At 43.3% G+C, this 21,608-nt stretch overlaps 1 protein-coding gene across 2 annotated transcripts in view; it reads right to left on the bottom strand.

The window, feature by feature from the left end:
- Positions 1–21,608, bottom strand: part of LOC115197315 (leucine-rich repeat-containing protein 4C-like) — a 119,698-nt gene that overhangs the window by 44,734 nt on the left and 53,356 nt on the right. For both annotated transcript variants that reach the window (XM_029758709.1, XM_029758711.1), the window contains exon 2: positions 842–914. The gene's annotated coding sequence lies outside the window, so the exon portion shown is untranslated. The remainder of the gene's footprint in view (positions 1–841; positions 915–21,608) is intronic.

The following is a 21,608-nucleotide window of genomic DNA, read 5'->3' as shown; positions in this document are numbered from 1 at the left end:
TTGGTGGTCCGAAGCATCCGGCTAGGATCCATGGTCTGGTTCCTCCGGACATACAGAAGCGGGGGGATCTGCGGGCAGTGGGGGTACCACGCCCGGAACCAAAGCCGCCATCATAGACAGTTGTCACCCACCCTACCCACCCTTTGTGTTGTGTTGGTTTTTAGGCGCGGTCAGAGTCCGCACCTTTGGGGGGGTGGTACTGTCGCGTCTTGACCATAGTGAGTGGTTATTTTCTATGGTGGAGTGGTCAGGGCGTGTGGAACCACAAAAACGCTGCATCTTGGTCCGCTCCTTCTAACAGCTGTGACAGCTGGCATGCATCAAACTATTTTTTGGGGGGTTTGCCCCACCAAGATTTACATGCTTAAATCGCCATTGCATAGGGGACAACACAGAGAATTAAGATAATTTAATATTGCTATCAAAGTGCTAAGGAGAGTAAATATCAAGGGGCTAACTTAGTAAACAAGAGTCGAATACTTGAACTTGATACAGTTTTTTAGATACGTAATCATACATCCACAATGACTAAGGAATTAGCGCACCTTTGGTGCTACTATATGCTTTGTTATTTCCTGGAACTGCATAAAGGAAGATTATTGGAACTGAGATATCAATTTTTATTGTAATAGGACACCACTGCCTGACAAAGGCCACCCCGAAACCCAGGTCTCTTTGGACCTCCCTTCAGGCCAATGAGGAGTCATATCCCTGTCACTAAATCCCATGCTCCGTCCCTCCCCATCAGACTGGGCGGAGTCAGGCCCTGCGGCTAATCCAGGATCAGCCTGTAGCCTCTGGTTGTCTCTTTTTCTCCTTTTGCCTCTTGTTCTGCTCTCACCTGCCAATTTATTCACAGTCTCCGTGGTTTCTGGCCATCCTCACGTTTGCTCGCTTTCGGCTGCTGGCTCACCCTGAAAGGAGAAGAGAGGAAAAATTACTCATTATGAATACTTAAAAAAAGAGAAAAGAATGACTGTGTTTACAACGACAAGCCAAGCTGCTTGGATGACACTTGGTTTTGTGGACTCCTCACTTGGCAACGGCGGCTAGCGGAGTGCATTGGTACTGCGTAGAGGGTGCCAAGGTCTTTGTTGAAGCGGGGCGATTGTAGTACCGCCAAAGCAAGGGCTTAGCGAAAGGAAATGTTCTACCGGATAGGCATGGAATCACAGAGACTCTTATTAGTACATCCCACTCCAGCTATAGACCTTTAAAAATACATTACTGACACAGAATTCTGGCTAGGCCTATATCGAGTATCGCTGGAGACTATGTTGGCAGACTGAACCTGTTTTCATTAACCATGTGGAAACCATAAAAATCTTATCCACCCACCCGACAAAAAAATAACTCATACCTCCCCAAAACCCTTTCTTCTCTAAAAATATCTCTCTACATTCCTGGCTCTATCCCCTGCCCCCTCCCTCCTCCTCCTCTCCCTTTCGGCTCTGCTGAGGCAGGTTTTGGTGCTTTTGAGGAACCAAGCGTTACATAACTGGAGGAGCAAACGTCCAGCTGGGCCAAAAAGGAGACTTTCTACTCAATGGGGGGTGGTCTGCTCCACATACCCCAGGGACAGCGGACAGTCACATCTAACCATAGATGGAGGAGAGGAAATAGAGGATCCGCTAACTGAATAAATGATAGAGGGGGGGAAAAACACACCAATAAAGCCCTCAATCCTTCCACCCATTAATGCAAAGGAACGAGTGTTAATAAGGGAGTGTTTGATCCTCAGGAACATAAAAGTGGAGGCCTTTCCTGACCGCTGTCCTTATTTTCAGACTGGGTCTACAGTGGACTCCTCTCCTTGTCTCATCACCTTCATCTCCACTGTTCTGTTCTGAAAACAAAGAACAGGTTATAGCAATATGGTTGTTCCCTATCCAGCACTTGCTTTCACCTGTACATTTCCTTCCACTCAGAGCAGATGAAGGCAGGAGACATGGAGAGGAAGTCTCTGTAGACAATTGAGATCCCTTGTCAGGGTTTTTTCGCTTTTTCGCTATCTCATCCATGCTGCGGCCCAGTGGGCGCTGATCCACATTACTGTTGCATTATTTGCAGGGGCACGCAGCTAATGGCATTAAAACCTGTCTGGGCTAGGGGGCAGTATTGAGAATTTTGGAAAAAATATGTTCCCATTTTTAACTGCCTCCTACACCAACTCAGAAGCTAGAATATGCATATTATTGTTCAGGTTTGGATAGAAAACACTCTGAATTTTCTAAAACTGTTTGAATGGTGTCTGTGAGTATAACAGAACTCCTATGGCAGGCAAAAACCTGACAAGGTTTCAAGCAGGAAGTACCCTGTCTGACAAGGAGTCGTGCGTCTTGCATCTTTTTATTGAAAAGTAAGGATCTTAGCTGTAACGTGACAATTCCCAGGGCTCCGATAGGCTCTCAGAGCCCGGGAAATAACTGAAGGTTTACGAGGGAGCCTCAGGCTGAAACACATTATCACCTTTTGTAAGTGGCTGCTCCGAGGACCTTTGAATGAGGCGCGTGCACGAGTCGCTTCTGAGGAGAAATTTTATTCGGCTGTTTAGGCTCAATGCATACTCCCGGTCGGAATATTATCACTTATCTACGAGTTAAATGGCATAAAAATTGGTTTTAAACAGCGGTTGACATGCTTCGAAGTACGGTAATGGAATATTTAGACATTTTTGACACGCCAATGCGCCATGCGCGGGACCGTGAAGAAGCATTCTGATAGTGTCTAGAACTCACGAACAAAACGTCGCTGTTTGGATATAACGATGGATTATTTGGGACCAAACCAACATTTGTTATTGAAGTAGAAGTCCTGGCAGTGTATTCTGATGAAGAACAAGCAAGGTAAGAACATTTTTCTTATAGGAAATGTGATTTTGGTGGAGGCTGACCTGGGTGGGTATCTAAATAGCTAGCCCTGTAATGCCGGGCTATGTACTTAGATTATTGCAAAATGTGCTTCATCCGAAAAGCTATTTTAAAATCGGACATATCGAGTGCATAGAGGAGTAATGTATCTATAATTCTTAAAATAATTGTTATGCTTTTTGTGAACGTTTATCGTGAGTAATTTAGCAAACTGTTAGTAAATTCCCCGGAAGTTTGCGGGGGTTATGCTTTTTCTGAACGTCACATGCTAATGCAAAAAGCTGTTTTTTGATATAAATATGAACTTGATTGAACAGACATGCATGTATTGTATAACACAATGTCCTAGGTGTGTCATCTGATGAAGATCATCAAAGGTTAGTGCTGCATTTAGCTGTGGTTTGGGTTTATGTGACATGATATGCTAGCTTGAAAAATGGGTGTCTGATTTTTTCTGGCTGGGCACTCTGCTGACATAATCTAATGTTTTGCTTTCGTTGTAAAGCCTTTTTGAAATCGGACAGTGGGGTTAGATTAACGAGATTCTTGTCTTTAAATAGCTGTAAAATAGTCATATGTTTGAGAAATTGAAGTAATAGTATTTCTAACGATTCAAAAATCGCGCCACTGGAATTTCAGTAGCTGTTACGTAGGTGGGACGAAATCGTCCCACATACCCCAGAGAGGTTAAAGCCTTGCGTAAGCCCAGAGCATCCAAATGTGTGTCTCTGTGTGTGGGACTTTGTCTGTATGTGTTTGTGTGTGTTTGTGTGTGCGTGCATGGGTGTGTGTGTGTGTGTTTGAGAAATTGTATCGAGAGAGAACGAGCAAGAGAGTGTTTGTGTGTACAACAATGAACTCATCACACATCACACAATACACTCCCTGAGGGCCCAAAACAGTGCATCTCTCGCTCACTCTCTCTTTTTCTCTCTGGAGCTAGCTGACGCCGCAAAGCATATATTCAACTGAGAGTGACTAATTATACTAACAAAGAAGATGACGGAGATGATGGATATGAGCATTGCCACACTAATCATCATCATCCTCATCCTCATCAACAATGATATCTCCATAAAACACACACACACACACACACACACACACACACACACACACACACACACACACACACACACACACACACACACACACACACACACACACACACACACACACACATACACACACACCTCCTACTTTGACAAAACACTGCATCATCACATTTCCAACTGTGGATCCAGAGTCAATGTCTCATAATGTGGAGAGATATTTGTTCTCTCTAATGAGGACAGAGGAAAATACATATTCAAACATTATGTCAAAGAGAGAAGAGTACCAGGGCTGGAGAAGCCTCCTCTGTGGCTGGGTCCTACCATGGGAGGATGGGGAGATGTAACCTACAGTTCATTGATATGCATTCACTGTTTGAACTATATATAGTTAATATATAGACATGCTGTCTATTTCAGCTCAGCCACGGGATGGAGAGAGTTCAGGTTAGTGCAGCTGATGCTCCGAGGAGGAGAATTAATGGAAAGAACAGCAGCATATAGTTTGAATAGTTGTCAAGACATCTCTCAACATTAATAAAAAATCCTAACAGAAAAGTCCTGAAATTGTATTCAAGGCACCATTTCACTTCGATTTCTGTATTTTTCTGTGAAATGTGTTCTACCTTTCCATATGGGTGAATGGCACTCTAACCGATTGTATCAAATGATGGGTCCTATGTATGGGATAAGTACAACAATTTACTGGTGGTTTTTGGTCTACTGATAATAACCTCTGAATTCACCAACCCTTGAAGTAATTTTCCACACAATGTGCAACCTCAATTTCAACCCAATAAACCTAGAGATTGCAATACCTCCTCCAAATCTCCAGAGACTTATGCTTGTAAGCTACCACCTCCCCACTACAGCAGTGGGGCTAACATATACCATACTCGTATCTCTCCCTCTCTTTATCTCTCCTGAACTCATGGACACAAGGTGTATCGCTCCAGGAGTAGAAGTCCAACAAATCAAGCGATGTCAGCAATCTGCGCTCCTTCTACTCCTCTGGCCGCCCTATCCCCATCTGACCCACAGGTCACCCTCCATCACCCTGTGGAAATGACCAAGAAGTGCTGTCAGGCCCAATTAATGGGCAACACAGCCGCTTGTATAATTAAGGCTTGGGGTGGGGGGGTCGAGGCTGGGGTGGTGAAGGGTGAAGGTGAGGCCACCCTGGCCAGGAACAGGAGGTCCCGGAGGTGCTGTGAATGATGAAATCCCCTGGGCCGGTCCTCCCATTAATCATCACCTAATGGTAAATCCATCTGTGGATGGACCAGCTCTCTCACCAGGCCAGCACACACACACTGACCTCACCACCAAGTAACAAGAGAGAGGGAGGGAGGAAGGGGAGAGGGGGATGTAATTGAAAGAGAGACAGAAAAGGAAGAAAGAGATGTGTAGAGAAAGAGAGATACACGTAGATGGAGATGTGTTTGGGGTGGAGAGAAGAATGAAGACATTGGGAGAAAGAGATCAAATGAAGGGAGGGAATAGCCTGCTGTGTGTGCAATCCAGCTAATAAAGAATGTCTGGATGCCCCGCTGTTAGGACAATGTCTGAAGACCAGACAACAATTGGTGTCGAGACAACAAATGTCAATGAAACATTTGAAAGACTTGTATCTGAATAGCTGTTCATCACACATACTTCCAATATCTTTATGAAGGCACCAGGAGGTTGACTAGGAGTATAGGGTTGCGGGCCCGACAGCAATCTTTGTGTTGCGGTCATCATTTTTCGTGCTGTGGGTGGGAGCAGGAGGTCAGACAGACAACTTTGGGATTAAAATATTTTTGGGGTCCTGCAGATTATTTGGAAACTGTCTTTTTTCTGCTTGGCATGGGTTAGCATAGGCCTACCTTTATTATTAATAGCACATATTTGCTGCATTATTCACAAACTCAAAATCAGCTGCTTCGACTTCAATCAGTCTACCTCTCCTCTTCTAGTTGTGTTTGCGAGTTCAAGTGTGCCTGTAGTAGCCTATATGTGTGGTCTCAATAAAATAGAGTAGGCTGCCTATGCATGAGCGGAGAATCACGTGGCAGTTATCTTTCCAAGGAAATTAACTTAATTATGATTAGAATAATAGTTTGGTACGGTGTCTGTAAATAAATATTAATAATGGAAAGAAGTGAAAGGGGCTCAACCAACATGAGTCGAAGTGCAGTCCAACATTTTTTCAATAATTATTGATTACCCAATTATTTATCTCTGCCTGCAAATCCTCATCCTAAAAGGTAGGCTATATCCTATATACAAAACGTAAGAGAAAGTGCAAGTGACCCGCTGTCATCATGCTTGCTGCTTCAAGTAGCCATGTGTGGTCTCAAAGAGTAGGCTATAGCCTATGCATGGGCAGAGAATCAGTTTATCTGTCCACGGAAATGTACTTTATAAATATGATTAGGCTATAGTTTACTACATTGCCTAAAAATAAATATGTTTGTCTCCGTCTGAAAATTGAGAAAGTGCAAGTCTTTCCAATTCTACTCTCTTCAAACTAAGACTAGTAATACCGATAGCCTAATATAATGGGCCATGTGAGAATCTCTGGTAATTTAGCTGATTTTATTTATTTTCTCTTAGGTTATTTTTGCGCATTCTGATATTAACTATAAGGCGCAGGTTTACTGGGAGTATGCCTGGCAAGTGTGCTGCGTCACATATGCTTAAAATAGCATTGCTGGACTGCAATTGGGTTTGGGACCAGTTTTTTGCCGTAGCGGGTGGGAGTCGGACAGAAAGCCAGCGGGTGTGGGCGGGTGCAGTATGAAAAGCTGCGGGTGTGGGTGGGAGCGGGATGGAATAATCAGTCCCGTGCAGACCTCTAACTAGGAGGTTGGGGAGAAGCAGACAGCTTTTCCCAGCTGCCAATGATAGTTATAATAGAGTCATAACTAAGACCTAACAGTGATCCATAACGATTGAATGCTGCTTTATTCCTGTCTTGACGTGTCTCATATACAGACAGGGATTTATAAGTAATGCTGGTTTCTTTTATTATAATAAATACGTCTGGGGAGATGATGGTGATGAGATAAGGCAAATTAGGGACTAAAGTGGGAATTAAGTGGGAATACATTTATCTGGAACAAAGAATATGATTTGGTAATTCTGTGTTACAGGATCTGTGACTTCATTAAATTAAAATGCAGCTAAAGCTCTACTTTAATATGATTTGTAATTAACACATTTCCCAGCCATATACATAATTTCTCTTAAATTGTGCTTACAGGCTTTTCTGTTTCAACCTATTTTGTGAAACTGTCAAAGCCTTTTATGTGTATTGTAGTGTGTGTGTGTGTGTGTGTGTGTGTGTGTGTGTGTGTGTGTGTGTGTCTGTGTGTGTGTGTGTGTGTGTGTGTGTGTGTGAGAGAGAGAGAGGCTTTGTGGTTTTTGTGGTGTGTAAATCATTTTATAACTGCCGGGTCCAAAATGGCCCCAAGACAATCTTTGTACCCTGGTGGTGTACAGCTTTCATGGAAATATGAACAAAAGCGATGTTTCACTTTTTGTGAAACAAAAAGTGTGTGTGTGTGTGCGTGCGTGCGTGTGTGCATTATTTGCAACATGATGTGTTTACATGTTTCCCTGTAATCGCCTCTACTGACAACCAGCCTGTAATACTGAAAAATACGACACCATTATGTTTCACACAGACAGGCTAATACAGAAACAATGGTATGTTGCTTTAGCCAGATGCCATTCTCAGTCATTGACAATGAGGACAGAGAAGGCCTGCTTATTCTAATGTAGGTGACAGGCCTGCTGCATCTGGTCTTTCACAACATCTGTCAAGACGTCAGAAATGGCTGCCAGTCTTATAAAACCAATGACAAGAGGGACGATTAACAGCAACAATGCGTGATGGACATTACCTACCATATTATAGCATTATCAGTTCCTAACTGCCCCAATGTACAACCACAGCCATGGAGTCTATTCAATGGTTTAGCCACCCAGCGCTAATACACAATTGTATTAACAAATGTGGATACTTAACACGCTATGTTATATAGTTCCAGAAGTAGGGAGGGATCGTTATCTGCCTGCCTAATATATATACACATAAATTCTCTGCCGAGTAGAATTAACACAATCAGGAGAGAGATATAGGATTAATATGTCTGATTAAGTGGCTGACTGAATTAGCATGTGGAGTGTAAGGAGGTTTTTGAAGGGAGTGAAAGAGTGGGAGGGAGGGATTATATTAAAAAATATGTCATTACAGATGGACAGCGTACATTCTGAGAAGATAATATTTCCTGGTTTTACCTCGTCTAGTTACAGTGGGGCCGTCTCTTCTCTTTGATTCATTATTTTTGACAAGGAAATGTTCCTCCGATTCATCTGACTGTGAAATTGATTCCTATTCACCCTTCTGTCTTAGGTTTTCAGTAGTACACATATCAGCTGTCAATTCTTCATGAAGGGGAAGATAATTGTTTTGGTCCCTTGAAAACTGCAGATTCACAGAATAAATTATGAAACATTTTTACTGAGAGAGATACTGGTATTAAAGATGAGTGGGCCTTATGAAGGTGCTTAACTGGGGAGTGGAGATATGAAGGCAGGTACAAAGGTAATTTCCTCCTAAGAAGAGAGAAAAAAGGAGACAATGCCAAAAATTCAACAGGCAGAGGAAGAAGATTGGGAAAAGTAGTTTGTGAAAAAGCAGAAAGCCGAGAAGATGAAAGCCCTATATGGTGAGGCCCGGGTGAGAGGAGTTAATTAACAATATATGGAATCACCCACCCCTCAGAATGCTTGAGTGTCCTATGAAAGCCTGCCAAACACTGGAACATAGGAAGGTTTGGGGCTTTAAGCATGACACTGAGGGAGTCATCTGAAGACACATTACATGCACATTTCATGTGACTTGTTTTAACTTTCTCATGGAGCATGCCAGCTGAGTTGTATAATACCCATTAGATGGTTACTGTTGAAACTGGCCTCAAATGACATGTTTATTACAGCTGTTTTCTATGGACCTATGTGGGTGGAAAGGGGTTAGGAAAAGTGGAGAAGAGAAATAGCATAAGACTGGTGGAGAGGAGTGAGGGAGGGAAAGATCAAAATAGTTTTAAAAAAAGGCAGAAGAGAGAACGTGATGAGGGAGGCGTGGAGTAAAGAAGAGAAAAGGAGAGCAGTGGGAAGGAAGAGGAGTGAGGGCAAAGAGCAAAAAAGTTGAGAAAGGCATAAAGTATGATGGTAGAGGAGAGGAGTGAGTAGTAGAGTAGAGTAGAGTGATTGGCTCGTGGTGATTCAGTAGGCCTACTCATCTGTCCACCACTGAGGCTAGTCTGGGTCACAGGGCGTGATGTCAGTCTGTCTCTCTGGGCCAGGGGGAAGTGACCACATCGCTCACACACACACACACACACACACACACACACACACACACACACACACACACACACACACACACACACACACACACACACACACACACACACACACACACACACACACACACACACACACACACACACACACACGTGCAGGACCGTGGAGCATACCGGGGCCATGAAGTCTCAGGCTCCTGGTCTCTCCTCAAAGGGCCATGCTAAAGGACTGGGGTATTTTACAAATTAGAGCAACACCTCTGATGTTCCCCTCTCTTACTCCCAGGAGACTCCTCCAGGGATGGAAGTCCTGTTGGTTCCTCAGCTGCCTCACAGGTTGGCTGCTGCTTTTATTCTACATTTAACATGGTCACATAAAGCTGTTGTTATAATTCAATTAAATTGTTTAACTGTGTAATAAAATCAACAGTGAATATCTGAACCATTAAGTGTTTATATGCATTGATAATGTGCAGGCTGAACTAACTGCATAAAATATTTATTGGTTTGGGAAGTGACTGAGAGTGTGAACTGAAGATTCTGTCACTCCTTCTAACTGCCTCAGCTCACAACACATCACTCTGTCCCTCCCAACTCTTACAACTCCAACAAACAACCATTTCCACCGACTTCCATGTATCTAGCACTCACACACATATACAAGTTCCTCAATCCGGATTCCCTGTCTCGGGTGGGAGCAGCCAGTACTTGGGAGACTGAGGCCTAGATTCAATCAGATCAAGTGTTAACCGGTGATAGCAGCTACCCGCATAGCAGATGTTTTGGCGGTGTCGGATGCGGCTAAAGCAGATCTGATTGAATCAAGCTTTGTGTGTCTCAGTTTGAGAGAAGCCTCCCAGAGCATGTAAGCCTCGTGTTTCCGCACGCTTACACCCTTCTTACACCTCTCTGCTCCTCCTCAGCCCAATCTCAAAATCCTCACAGACACGTCTCACCACAAAGTGTAACATCCCACACAAGTCTTGTCGAGGAGAGAACAGAATACGCAACGGGAGGAAATTCATGTGATGGGGTTTTCCATCCTTCCCTCTCAGCCAGAGAGAGAAAGACAGAGAGAGGAGGGGGTGCTGCTTCCTTAAGGGATCTTCCCCCTTTTTCAATTTTCGCCTAAAATGACATACCCAAATCTAAGGACCTGAAGCAAGGACATGCATATTCTTGATACCATTTGAAAGGAAACACTTTGCAGTGTGTGGAAATGTGAAATTAATGTAGGAGAATATAGCACATTAGATATGGTAAAAGATAATACAAAGAAAAAAAATGTGTTTAAATTTTTTTTTGTATCATCATCTTTGAAATGCAAGCGAAAGGCCATAATGTATTATTCCAGCCCAAACGCAATTTCGATTTTGGCCACTAGATGGCAGCAGTGTATGTGCACAGTTTTAGACTGATCCAATGAACCATTGCATATCTGTTCAAAATGTTGTATCAGGACTGCCCAAATGTGCCTAATTTGTTTATTAATACATTTTCAAGTTCATAATTGTGCACTCTCCTCAAACAATAGCTTGGTATTATTTCACTGTAATAGCTACTGTAAATTGGACAGTGCAGTTAGATTAACAAGAATTTAAGCTTTCTGCCCATATCAGATATGTCTATGTCCTGGGAAATGTTCATGTTACTTACAACCTCATGCTAATCACATTAGCCTACGTTAGCTTAACCGTCCTGTGGGGGGGGGCGATCCTGTAGAGGTTATTAAGAGGATTTCAGATATCAGCGCTAAGCATGTCGTCCATTACAGGTGTTGAGGAGGGGAAGGGGATGGTGGAGTTAAGAAAGGAACTGCTGACGTGGTACCAGAGAAGCAGAGAGTAATGTACCGTCTGTAGGCCAGATTAGAAGACTGCCTTGTATCAGAAGAGTTGTGAGCCAGATAGCTTCATACCACACATACACGCACAAACACACACACACACAAACACAAACACACTCATCTGCTACTCAACAGCTAGGATTGCTTGTGTGAAAAAACAGATACAGAAGGGGAGACACACATGCCTGTGTGTATGTGTGTGTGTGCCTGTTTGTGCGAGTGTGTGTGTATGTGTGTATGTGTTTGTGCAAGTGTGTGCTAGAGTGTGTGCATGTGTGTGTGCGCACGCACTGCATAGCACCACGGATAGAGCTCAAAGGATCACGTCTACCAGATCTCTCAATAGAAACTTTGAGTGGATTCTTTAGAGGTTTACACACACTGATTACACACACTGTGCCAACAATATGCTCATTTGGTTATCTTACAAATATATCAGTTTAACAAAGCACGATTGATAAGAAGTACTATCATTTTCACTTGAATATGGACGATAATCATTTTATTGCTTAAAATGTTGACACAAATGATGATGTTGACAATTATGTGTTTGATAACAACTAATTGTTATGCATCAACAAGAATGGCAAATTCAAATAACAATAATGAAGTGAGATGATATCACTCAAATTGATTAGGTTTAAGCTTGAACAATGGAAATGAAATAGGGGAATGACAGAGGAGAGATAATGGGAGGGAAGGTGGGAGAAAGACCTAAAAAAATAAAAGCAAACAAAGAGGAGCGACAGACAGACAGTCAGACAGACAGAGTGAAAGATAGACAGACAGACAAAGAGACAGATAGAAAGCAATGCTAGTGAGAGAGAGAGCACTGCTAGAGAGAAAGAGCACTGCTAGAGAGAAAGAGTAATGCTTGAGAGAGAGAGTGCACTGCCAGAGAGAAAGAGCATTGCTAGAGAGAAAGAGTAATGCAAGAGAGAAAGAGTAATGCAAGAGAGAAATAGCACTGCCAGAGAGAAAGAGCATTGCTAGAGAGAAAGAGTAATGCTAGAGAGAAAGAGTAATGCAAGAGAGAAATAGCACTGCCAGAGAGAAAGAGCATTGCTAGAGAGAAAGAGTAATGCTAGAGAGAAAGATCACTGCTAGAGAGAAAGATCACTTCTAGAGAGAAAGAGTAACGCTAGAGAGAAAGATCACTACTAGAGAGAAAGAATACTGCCAGAGAGAAAGAGCACTGCTAGAGAGAAAGAGTAATGCTTGAGAGAGAGAGCGCACTGCCAGAGAGAAAGAGCATTGCTAGAGAGAAAGAGAAATGCTAGAGAGAAAGAGTAATGCTAGAGAGAAAGAGTAATGCCAGAGAGAAAGAGTAATGCCAGAGAGAAAGAGCACTGCTAGAGAGAAAGAGTAATGCTAGAGAGAGAGAGCACAGCCAGAGAGAAAGAGCATTGCAAGAGAGAAAGAACAATGCCAGAGAGAAAGAGCACTGCTAGAGAGAAAGATCACTGCTGGAGAGAAAGAGTACTACAAGAGAGAAAGATCACTGCTAGAGAGAAAGAGTAACACTAGAGAGAAAGATCACTACTAGAGAGAAAGAATAATGCCAGAAAGAAAGAGCACTGCTAGAGAGAGAGAGCACAGCCAGAGAGAAAGAACAATGCCAGAGAGAAAGAGCACTGCTAGAGAGAAAGAGCATTGCAAGAAAGAAAGAACAATGCTAGAGAGAAGGAGTAATGCTAGAGAGAGAGAGCACAGCCAGAGAGAAAGAGCATTGCAAGAGAGAAAGAACAATGCCAGAGAGAAAGAGCACTGCTAGAGAAAAAGAGCATTGCAAGAGAGAAAGAACAATGCCAGAGAGAAAGAGCACTGCTAGAGAGAAAGAGCATTGCAAGAGAGAAAGAACAATGCTAGAGAGAAAGAGCACTGCTAGAGAGAAAGAGCATTGCAAGAGAGAAAGAACAATGCTGGAGAGAAAGAGTAACGCTAGAGAGAAAGATCACTACTAGAGAGAAAGAATAATGCCAGAGAGAAAGAGCACTGCTAGAGAGAAAGAGTAATGCTTGAGAGAGAGAGCGCACTGCCAGAGAGAAAGAGCATTGCTAGAGAGAAAGAGAAATGCTAGAGAGAAAGAGTAATGCTAGAGAGAAAGAGTAATGCTAGAGAGAAAGAGTAATGCCAGAGAGAAAGAGCACTGCTAGAGAGAGAGAGCACAGCCAGAGAGAAAGACCATTGCAAGAGAGAAAGAACAATGCCAGAGAGAAAGAGCACTGCTAGAGAGAAAGAGTAATGCTAGAGAGAGAGAGCACAGCCAGAGAGAGAGAGCACAGCCAGAGAGAAAGAGCATTGCAAGAGAGAAAGAACAATGCCAGAGAGAAAGAGCACTGCTAGAGAGAAAGATCACTGCTAGAGAGAAAGTACTACAAGAGAGAAAGATCACTGCTAGAGAGAAAGAGTAACACTAGAGAGAAAGAATAATGCCAGAGAGAAAGAGCACTGCTAGAGAGAGAGAGCACAGCCAGAGAGAAAGAACAATGCCAGAGAGAAAGAGCACTGCTAGAGAGAAAGAGCATTGCAAGAGAGAAAGAACAATGCTAGAGAGAAGGAGTAATGCTAGAGAGAGAGAGCACAGCCAGAGAGAAAGAGCATTGCAAGAGAGAAAGAACAATGCCAGAGAGAAAGAGCACTGCTAGAGAGAAAGAGCATTGCAAGAGAGAAAGAACAATGCCAGAGAGAAAGAGCACTGCTAGAGAGAAAGAGCATTGCAAGAGAGAAAGAACAATGCTAGAGAGAAAGAGCACTGCTAGAGAGAAAGAGCATTGCAAGAGAGAAAGAACAATGCTGGAGAGAAAGAGTAATGCTAGAGTTAAAGAGTATTGCTAGACAAAGAGAGCACCGCAAGAGAGAAAGAGCACTGCTAGAGAAAGAGAGCACTGCCAGAGAGAAAAAGCATTGCAAGAGAGAAAGAACAATGCTAGAGAGAAAGAGTATTGCTAGAGAGAAAGAGTAATGCTAGAGAGAAAGAGTAATGCTAGAGAGAAAGAGTAATGCTAGAGAGAAAGAGTAATGCTAGAGAGAAAGAGTAATGCTAGAGAGAAAGAGTAATGCTAGAGAGAAAGAGCACTGCATGAGAGAAAGAGTAATGCTAGAGAGAAAGAGAAATGCTAGAGAGAGAGAGCACTGCTGAGGAAGAGAGCACTGACAGACAGAGAGAGCACTGCTTGAGAGAAAGAGTAAAGCTAGAAAGAGAGCACTGCTAGAGAGAAAGAGCACTGCTGGAGAGAAAGAGTAATGCTAGACAGAAAGAGCACTGCTAGGGAGAAAGAGTAATGCTAGAGAGAGAGAGGGCAATACTAAAGGGAGAGTACTACTAGAGAGAAAGATCACTGCCAGAGAGAAAGAGTAACGCTAGAGAGAAAGATCACTACTAGAGAGAAAGAATAATGCCAGAGAGAAAGAGCACTGCTAGAGAGAGAGAGCACAGCCAGAGAGAAAGAGCATTGCAAGAGAGAAAGAACAATGCTGGAGAGAAAGAGTAATGCTAGAGTTAAAGAGTATTGCTAGACAAAGAGAGCACCGCAAGAGAGAAAGAACAATGCTAGAGTGAAAGAGTAATGCTAGAGAGAAAGAGCACTGCTAGAGAGAAAGAGTAATTTACATTTACATTTAAGTCATTTAGCAGACGCTCTTATCCAGAGCGACTTACAAATTGGAGAGAAAGATCACAACTAGAGAGAAAGAGTACTACTAGAGAGAAAGATCACTGCTAGAGAGAAAGAGTAACGCTAGAGAGAAAGATCACTACTAGAGAGAAAGAATAATGCCAGAGAGAAAGAGCACTGCTAGAGAGAGAGAGCACAGCCAGAGAAAGAGCATTGCAAGAAAGAAAGAACAATGCTAGAGAGAAAGAGTAAGGCTAGAGTGAAAGAGTAATGCTAGAGAGAAAGATTAATGCTAGAGAGAAAGAGTAATGCTAGAGAGAAAGAGCACTGCTAGAGAGAAAGAGTAATGCTAGAGAGAAAGAGTAATGCTAGAGAGAGAGAGCACTGCTGAGGAAGAGAGCACTGACAGACAGAGAGAGCACTGCTTGAGAGAAAGAGTAAAGCTAGAAAGAGAGCACTGCTAGAGAGAAAGAGCACTGCTAGAGAGACATAAATCATAGAGAGATAGAGCACTGCTAGAGAGAAAGAGCACTGCTAGAGAGAAAGAGTAATGCTAGAGAGAAAGAATAATGCCAGAGAGAAAGAGCACTGCTAGAGAGAGAGAGCACAGCCAGAGAGAAAGAGCATTGCAAGAGAGAAAGAACAATGCTGGAGAGAAAGAGTAATGCTAGAGTTAAAGAGTATTGCTAGACAAAGAGAGCACCGCAAGAGAGAAAGAACAATGCTAGAGTGAAAGAGTAATGCTAGAGAGAAAGAGCACTGCTAGAGAGAAAGAGTAATTTACATTTACATTTAAGTCATTTAGCAGACGCTCTTATCCAGAGCGACTTACAAATTGGAGAGAAAGATCACAACTAGAGAGAAAGAGTACTACTAGAGAGAAAGATCACTGCTAGAGAGAAAGAGTAACGCTAGAGAGAAAGATCACTACTAGAGAGAAAGAATAATGCCAGAGAGAAAGAGCACTGCTAGAGAGAGAGAGCACAGCCAGAGAAAGAGCATTGCAAGAAAGAAAGAACAATGCTAGAGAGAAAGAGTAAGGCTAGAGTGAAAGAGTAATGCTAGAGAGAAAGATTAATGCTAGAGAGAAAGAGTAATGCTAGAGAGAAAGAGCACTGCTAGAGAGAAAGAGTAATGCTAGAGAGAAACAGTAATGCTAGAGAGAGAGAGCACTGCTGAGGAAGAGAGCACTGACAGACAGAGAGAGCACTGCTTGAGAGAAAGAGTAAAGCTAGAAAGAGAGCACTGCTAGAGAGAAAGAGCACTGCTAGAGAGACATAAATCATAGAGAGATAGAGCACTGCTAGAGAGAAAGAGCACTGCTAGAGAGAAAGAGTAATGCTAGAGAGAAAGAGCACTGCTAGGGAGAAAGAGTAATGCTAGAGAGAGAGAGGGCAATGCTAAAGAGAGAGCACTGCTAGAGAGAGAGAGAGCACTGCTAGAGAGGAAGAGTAATGCTAGTGAGAAAGAGTAATGCTAGAGAGAAAAAGCACTGCGAGAGAGAAAAAGTGATGCAAGAAAGAAAGAGTAATGTTACAGAAAAAGAGCACTGCTAGAGAGAGAGTAATGCCAGAGAGAGAGAGCACCGCAAGAGAGAAAGAGCACTGCTAGAGAGAAGGAGCACTGCTAGACAGAAAGAGTAATGCTAGAGAAAGAGTAATGCTAGAGAGAAAGAGCACTGCTAGAGAGAAAGAGTGATGCTAGAAAGAAAGAGTTATGCTAGAGAGAAAGATAAATGCTAGAGAAAAAGAGCACTGCTCGGTAGAGAGTAATGCTAGAGAGAGAGCACCACAGGAGCACTGCAAGAGAGAACGAGCACTGCTAAAGAGAAAGAGCACTGCTATAGAGAAAGAGTAATGATAGAGAAAGAGTAGTGCTAGAGAGAAAGAGCACTGATAGAGAGAAAGAGTAATGCTAGAGAGAGAGAGAACACTGCTAGAGAGAGAGAGCACTGCTTGAGAGAAAGAGTAATGCTAGAAAGAGAGCACTGCTAGAGAGAAAGAGCACTGCTAGAGAGAGAGTAATGCTAGAGACATAGAGCACTGCTAGGGAGAAAGAGTAATGCTAGAGTTAGATAGGGCACTGCTAGAGAGAGAGAGAGCACTGCTAGAGAGAGAGAGCACTGCTAGAGAGAGAGAGCATTGCAAGAGAGAAATAGTAATGCAAGAGAGAAAAATCAATGCTAGAGAGAAAGAGTAATGCTAGAGAGAATGAGCACTGCTAGAGAAAAAGAGCACTGCTTGAGAGAAAGAATAATGCTAGAGAGAGAGAGTTCTGCTAGAGAGAGAGAGAGCACAGCTAGAGAGAGAGAGCACTGCTTGAGAGAAAGAGTGATGCTAGAAAGAGAGCACTGAAAGAATGAAAGAGCACTGCTAGAGAGAAAGAGTAATGCTAGAGAGAAAGAGCACTGCTAGGGAGAAAGAGCAATGCTAGAGAGAGAGAGGGCACTGCTGGAGAGAAAAAGCAGTGCTAGAGAGATAGAGCACTGCTAGAATGAGAGCACTACTAGAGAGAGAGCACTGCTAGAGAGAGAGAGAGAGCACTGCTTGAGAGAGAGCATTGCTATAGAGGAATTGAATTACTTGAGAGAGAGTAACGCTAGAGAGACAGAGCACTGCCAGAGAGAAAGAGCATTGCTAGAGAGAGAGTAATGCTAGAGAGAGTGAGAGAGCACTGCTAGAGTGATAGAGCACTGCTAGACAGAGAGCAAAATGCTAGAGAGAAAGAGCACTGTTAGAGAGAGACAGTACTGCTAGAGAGAAAGAGTAATGCTTAAGAGAAAGAGTAATGCTTGAGAGAAAGAGTAATGCTAGAGAGAAATACCACTGCAAGAGAGAGAGAGTAATGCAAGAGAGAAAGAGTAATGCTAGAGAAAGGGAGCACTGCTAGAGAGAAAGAGCACTATTAGAGAGAGAGCACTGCTTGAGAGAAAGAGTAATGATAGAGAGACAGAGTGCTGCTAGAGAGAGAGCACTGCTAGAGAGAAAGAGTAATGCTAGAGAAAAAGAGTACTGATATAGAGAGAGCACTGCGAGAGAGAGAGCACTGCTGGAGAGAAAGAGCACTCCTAAAGAAAGAGAGCACTGCTAGATAGAAAGTGTAATTTTAGCGAGAACGAGCACTGCTAGAGAGAAAAAGCATTGCTAGAGAGAGAGCACTGCCAGAGAGAGAGAATTGCGAGAGAGAGAACACTGCTATAGAGAAAGAGTAGTGCTAGAGAGAGAGAGCACTCCCAGAAATGATAGAGCAATAGAGCACTGCTAGAGAGAAAGAGCACTGCTAGAGAAAAAGAGTAATGCTGGAGAGAAAGAGCACTGCTAGGGAGAAAGAGTAATGCTAGAGAGAGAGGGGGCAATGCTAAAGAGAGAGCACTGCTAGAGAGAGAGAGAGCACTGCTAGAGAGGAAGAGTAATGCTAGTGAGAAAGAGTAATGCTAGAGAGAAAAAGCACTGTGAGAGAGAAAACATGTTGCAAGAAAGAAAGAGTAATGTTACAGAAAAAAGCATTGCTAGAGAGAGAGTAATGCCAGAGAGAGAGAGCACCGCAAGAGAGAAAGAGCACTGCTAGAGAGAAGGAGCACTGCTAGACAGAAAGAGTAATGCTAGAGAAAGAGTAATGCTAGAGAGAAAGAGCACTGCTAGAGAGAAAGAGTGATGCTAGAGAGAAAGAGTTATGCTAGAGAAAAAGAGCACTGTTCGGTAGAGAGTAATGCTAGAGAGAGAGAGCACCACAGGAGCACTGCAAGAGAGAAAGAGCACTGCTAAAGAGAAAGAGTAATGCTAGAGAGAGAGAGAGAGAGAGAACACTGCTAGAGAGAGAGAGCACTGCTTGAGAGAAAGAGTAATGCTCGAGAGAGAGAGAGAGAGAGAGAGAGAGAGAGAGAGAGAGAGAGAGAGAGAGAGAGAGAGAGAGAGAGAGAGAGAGAGAGAGAGAGAGAGAGAGAGAGAGAGAGAGAGAGAGAGAGAGAGAGAACACTGCTAGAGAGAGAGAGCACTGCTTGAGAGAAAGAGTAATGCTAGAAAGAGAGCACTGCTGTCACATGTATCTTCTTCGTCTGACGATATAACGAAATCGTCGTCGGAAAAGGATTACCAATACGCAGCAGAGTCGATATAGTTCATCTTGAACATTTAATTAAATCAACACAAATACAAAAAACAACAAACAAGAAAACGACCGATAAACTGACAGTCTGGCAAAGCCTAGGGCTGAACACAGAACAATCACCCACAAATCACAAACACAAACACACCCTTAATTATGGGACTCTCAATCAAAGGCAGATAGACAACACCTGCCTTCAACTGAGAGTCCCAAAGCCAATTAACCAACATAGAAACACACTCACCAGATTAGACATAGAAATACATAAACATAGACTATAAACCAAAACCCCGGAAATACTAAATCAAACACCCCCTTTGAACAAACACACCACCCTGAACCACATAAAACAAATACCCTCTGTCACGCCCTGACCAAACTACAAAACAATTAACCTTATATACTGGCCAGGACGTGACAACTGCCAGAGAGAAAAAGCATTGCTGGAGAGAGAGTAATGCTAGAGACATAGAGCACTACTAGGGAGAAAGAGTAATGCTAGAGAGAGATAGGGCACTGCTAGAGACAGAGAGCACTGCTAGAGAGAGAGAGCACTGCTAGAGAGAGAGAGCATTGCAAGAGAGAAATAGTAATGCAAGAGAGAAAAAGGAATGCTAGAGAGAAAGAGTAATGCTAGAGAGAATGAGCACTGCTAGAGAAAAAGAGCACTGCTAGAGAGAAAGAGTAATGCTAGAGAGAATGAGCACTGCTAGAGAAAAAGAGCACTGCTAGAGAGAAAGAGTAATGGTAGAGAGAGAGAGAGAGTTCTGCTAGAGAGAGAGAGAGCACTTCTAGAGAGAGAGAGCACTGCTTGAGAGAAAAAGCAGTGCTAGAGAGAGAGAGTAATGCTAGAGAGAAAGAGCACTGCTATGGCGAAAGAGTAATGCTAGAGAGAGCGAGAGGGCACTGCTAGAGAGAAAAAGCAGTGCTAGAGAGAGAGAGCACTGCTAGAATGAGAGCACTGCTAGAGAGAGACCACTGCTAGAGAGAAAGAGTAATGCTAGTGACAAAGAGTAATGCTAGAGTGAGAGAGCACTGCTAGAGAGAGAGAGAGAGCACTGCTTGAGAGAGAGAATTGCTAGAGGAAGAGCATTGTTTGAGAGAGAGTAACGCTAGAGAGATAGAGCACTGCCAGAGAGAAAGAGCATTGCTAGAGAGAGAGTAATGCTAGAGAGATAGAGCACTGCCAGAGAGAAAGAGCACTGCAAGAGAGAGAGAGCACTGCTAGAGAAAGAGAATCAACGCTAGTGAGAAAGAATAATGTGAGATAAAGAGTAATGCTAGAGAGAAAGAGTAATGCTAGAGAGAAATAGTGGTGCTAGAGAGAGAGCCCTGCTAGAGAGAGATAACACCGCAAGAGAGAGAGAGAGCACTGCTAGAGAGAGAGCACTGCTTGAGAGAAATATAAATGCTAGAGAGAAAGAGCACTGCTAGAGAGAGAGAGCACTGCTAGAGAGAGAGAGCACTGCTAGAGAGAGAGCACTGCTGGAGAGAAAGAGTGCTGCTAGAGAAAGAGAGCACTGCTAGAGAGAAAGAGTAATGCTAGCGAGAATGAACACTGCTAGAGAGAAAAAGCACTGCTAGAGAGAGAGCACTGCCAGAGAGAGAGAATTGCTAGAGAGAGCACTGCTAAAGAGAAAGAGTAGTGCTAGAGAGAGAGAGACCACTGCTGGAGAGAAAGAACACTGCTAGAGAGAAAGCAATGCTAGAGAGAGAGAGCACTGCTCGAGAGAAAGAGTAATGCTAGAGAGAGAGCACTGCTAGAGTGAAAGAGCACTGCTAGAGAGAGAGAGCAATGCTAGACAGAAAGAGCACAGCCAGAGAGAAAGAGCACTGCTAGAGAGAGACAGTAATGCTAGAGAGAAAGCATAATGCTTGAGAGAAAGAGTAATGCTAGAGAGAAAGACCACTGCTAGAGAAAGAATACTGCTAGAGAGAAAACACTATTAGAGAGAGAGCACTGATAGAGAGAGCATTGCTTGAGAGAAAGAGCACTGCTAGAGAGAGAGAGCACTGCCAGAGAGAGAGAGCACTGCTAGAGAGAGAGAAAGAGCACTAATAGAGAGAGAGCACTGCTAGAGAGAGAGAGAGCACTGCTAGAGAGGGAGATCACCGCTAGAGAGAGAGAGAGCACTGCTAGAGAGAGAGCACTGCTAGAGAGAGCACTGCTAGAGAGAGAGCACTGCTTGAGAAAAAGAGTAATGCTAGGGAGAAAGAGAACTGCTAGAGCGAAAGAGAACTGCTAGAGAGAAAAAACACTGCTAGAGAGAGAGCACTCCCAGAGAGAGAGAATTGCTAGAGAGAGAGCACTGCTGTAGTTCAAGAGAGAGAGAGCACTGCTAGAGAGAAAGAACACTGCTAGAGAGAAAGCACTGCTAGAAAGAGAGAGCACTGCTAGAGAAAGAGAGCACTGCTTGAGAGAAAGAGCACTGCTAGAGAGAAAGAGTAATGCTAGAGAGAAAGAGGACTGCTAGAGAGAAAGAGCACTTCTAAAGAGAGAGAACACTGCTTGAGAGAAAGAGTAATGCTAGACCGAGAGCACTGCTAGAGTTAAAGAGCACTGCTAGAGAGAGACAGTAATGCTAGAGAGAAAGAGTAATGCTTAAGAGAAAGAGTAATGATTGAGAGAAAGTGTAATGCAAGAGAGAAATACCACTGCAAGCGAGAGATAGTAATGCTAGAGAGAGAGAGCACTGCTAGAGAGAAAGAGCCTTGCTAGAGAAAGGGAGCACTGATAGAGAGAAAGAGCACTATTAGAGAGA

The sequence above is a fragment of the Salmo trutta genome, chromosome 7 (assembly GCF_901001165.1).
Source record: "Salmo trutta chromosome 7, fSalTru1.1, whole genome shotgun sequence".
NCBI lineage: Eukaryota > Metazoa > Chordata > Actinopteri > Salmoniformes > Salmonidae > Salmo > Salmo trutta.
The sequence above is the reverse complement of the archived record's forward strand: the minus strand, read 5'-3'. Positions and strand labels throughout refer to the sequence as shown.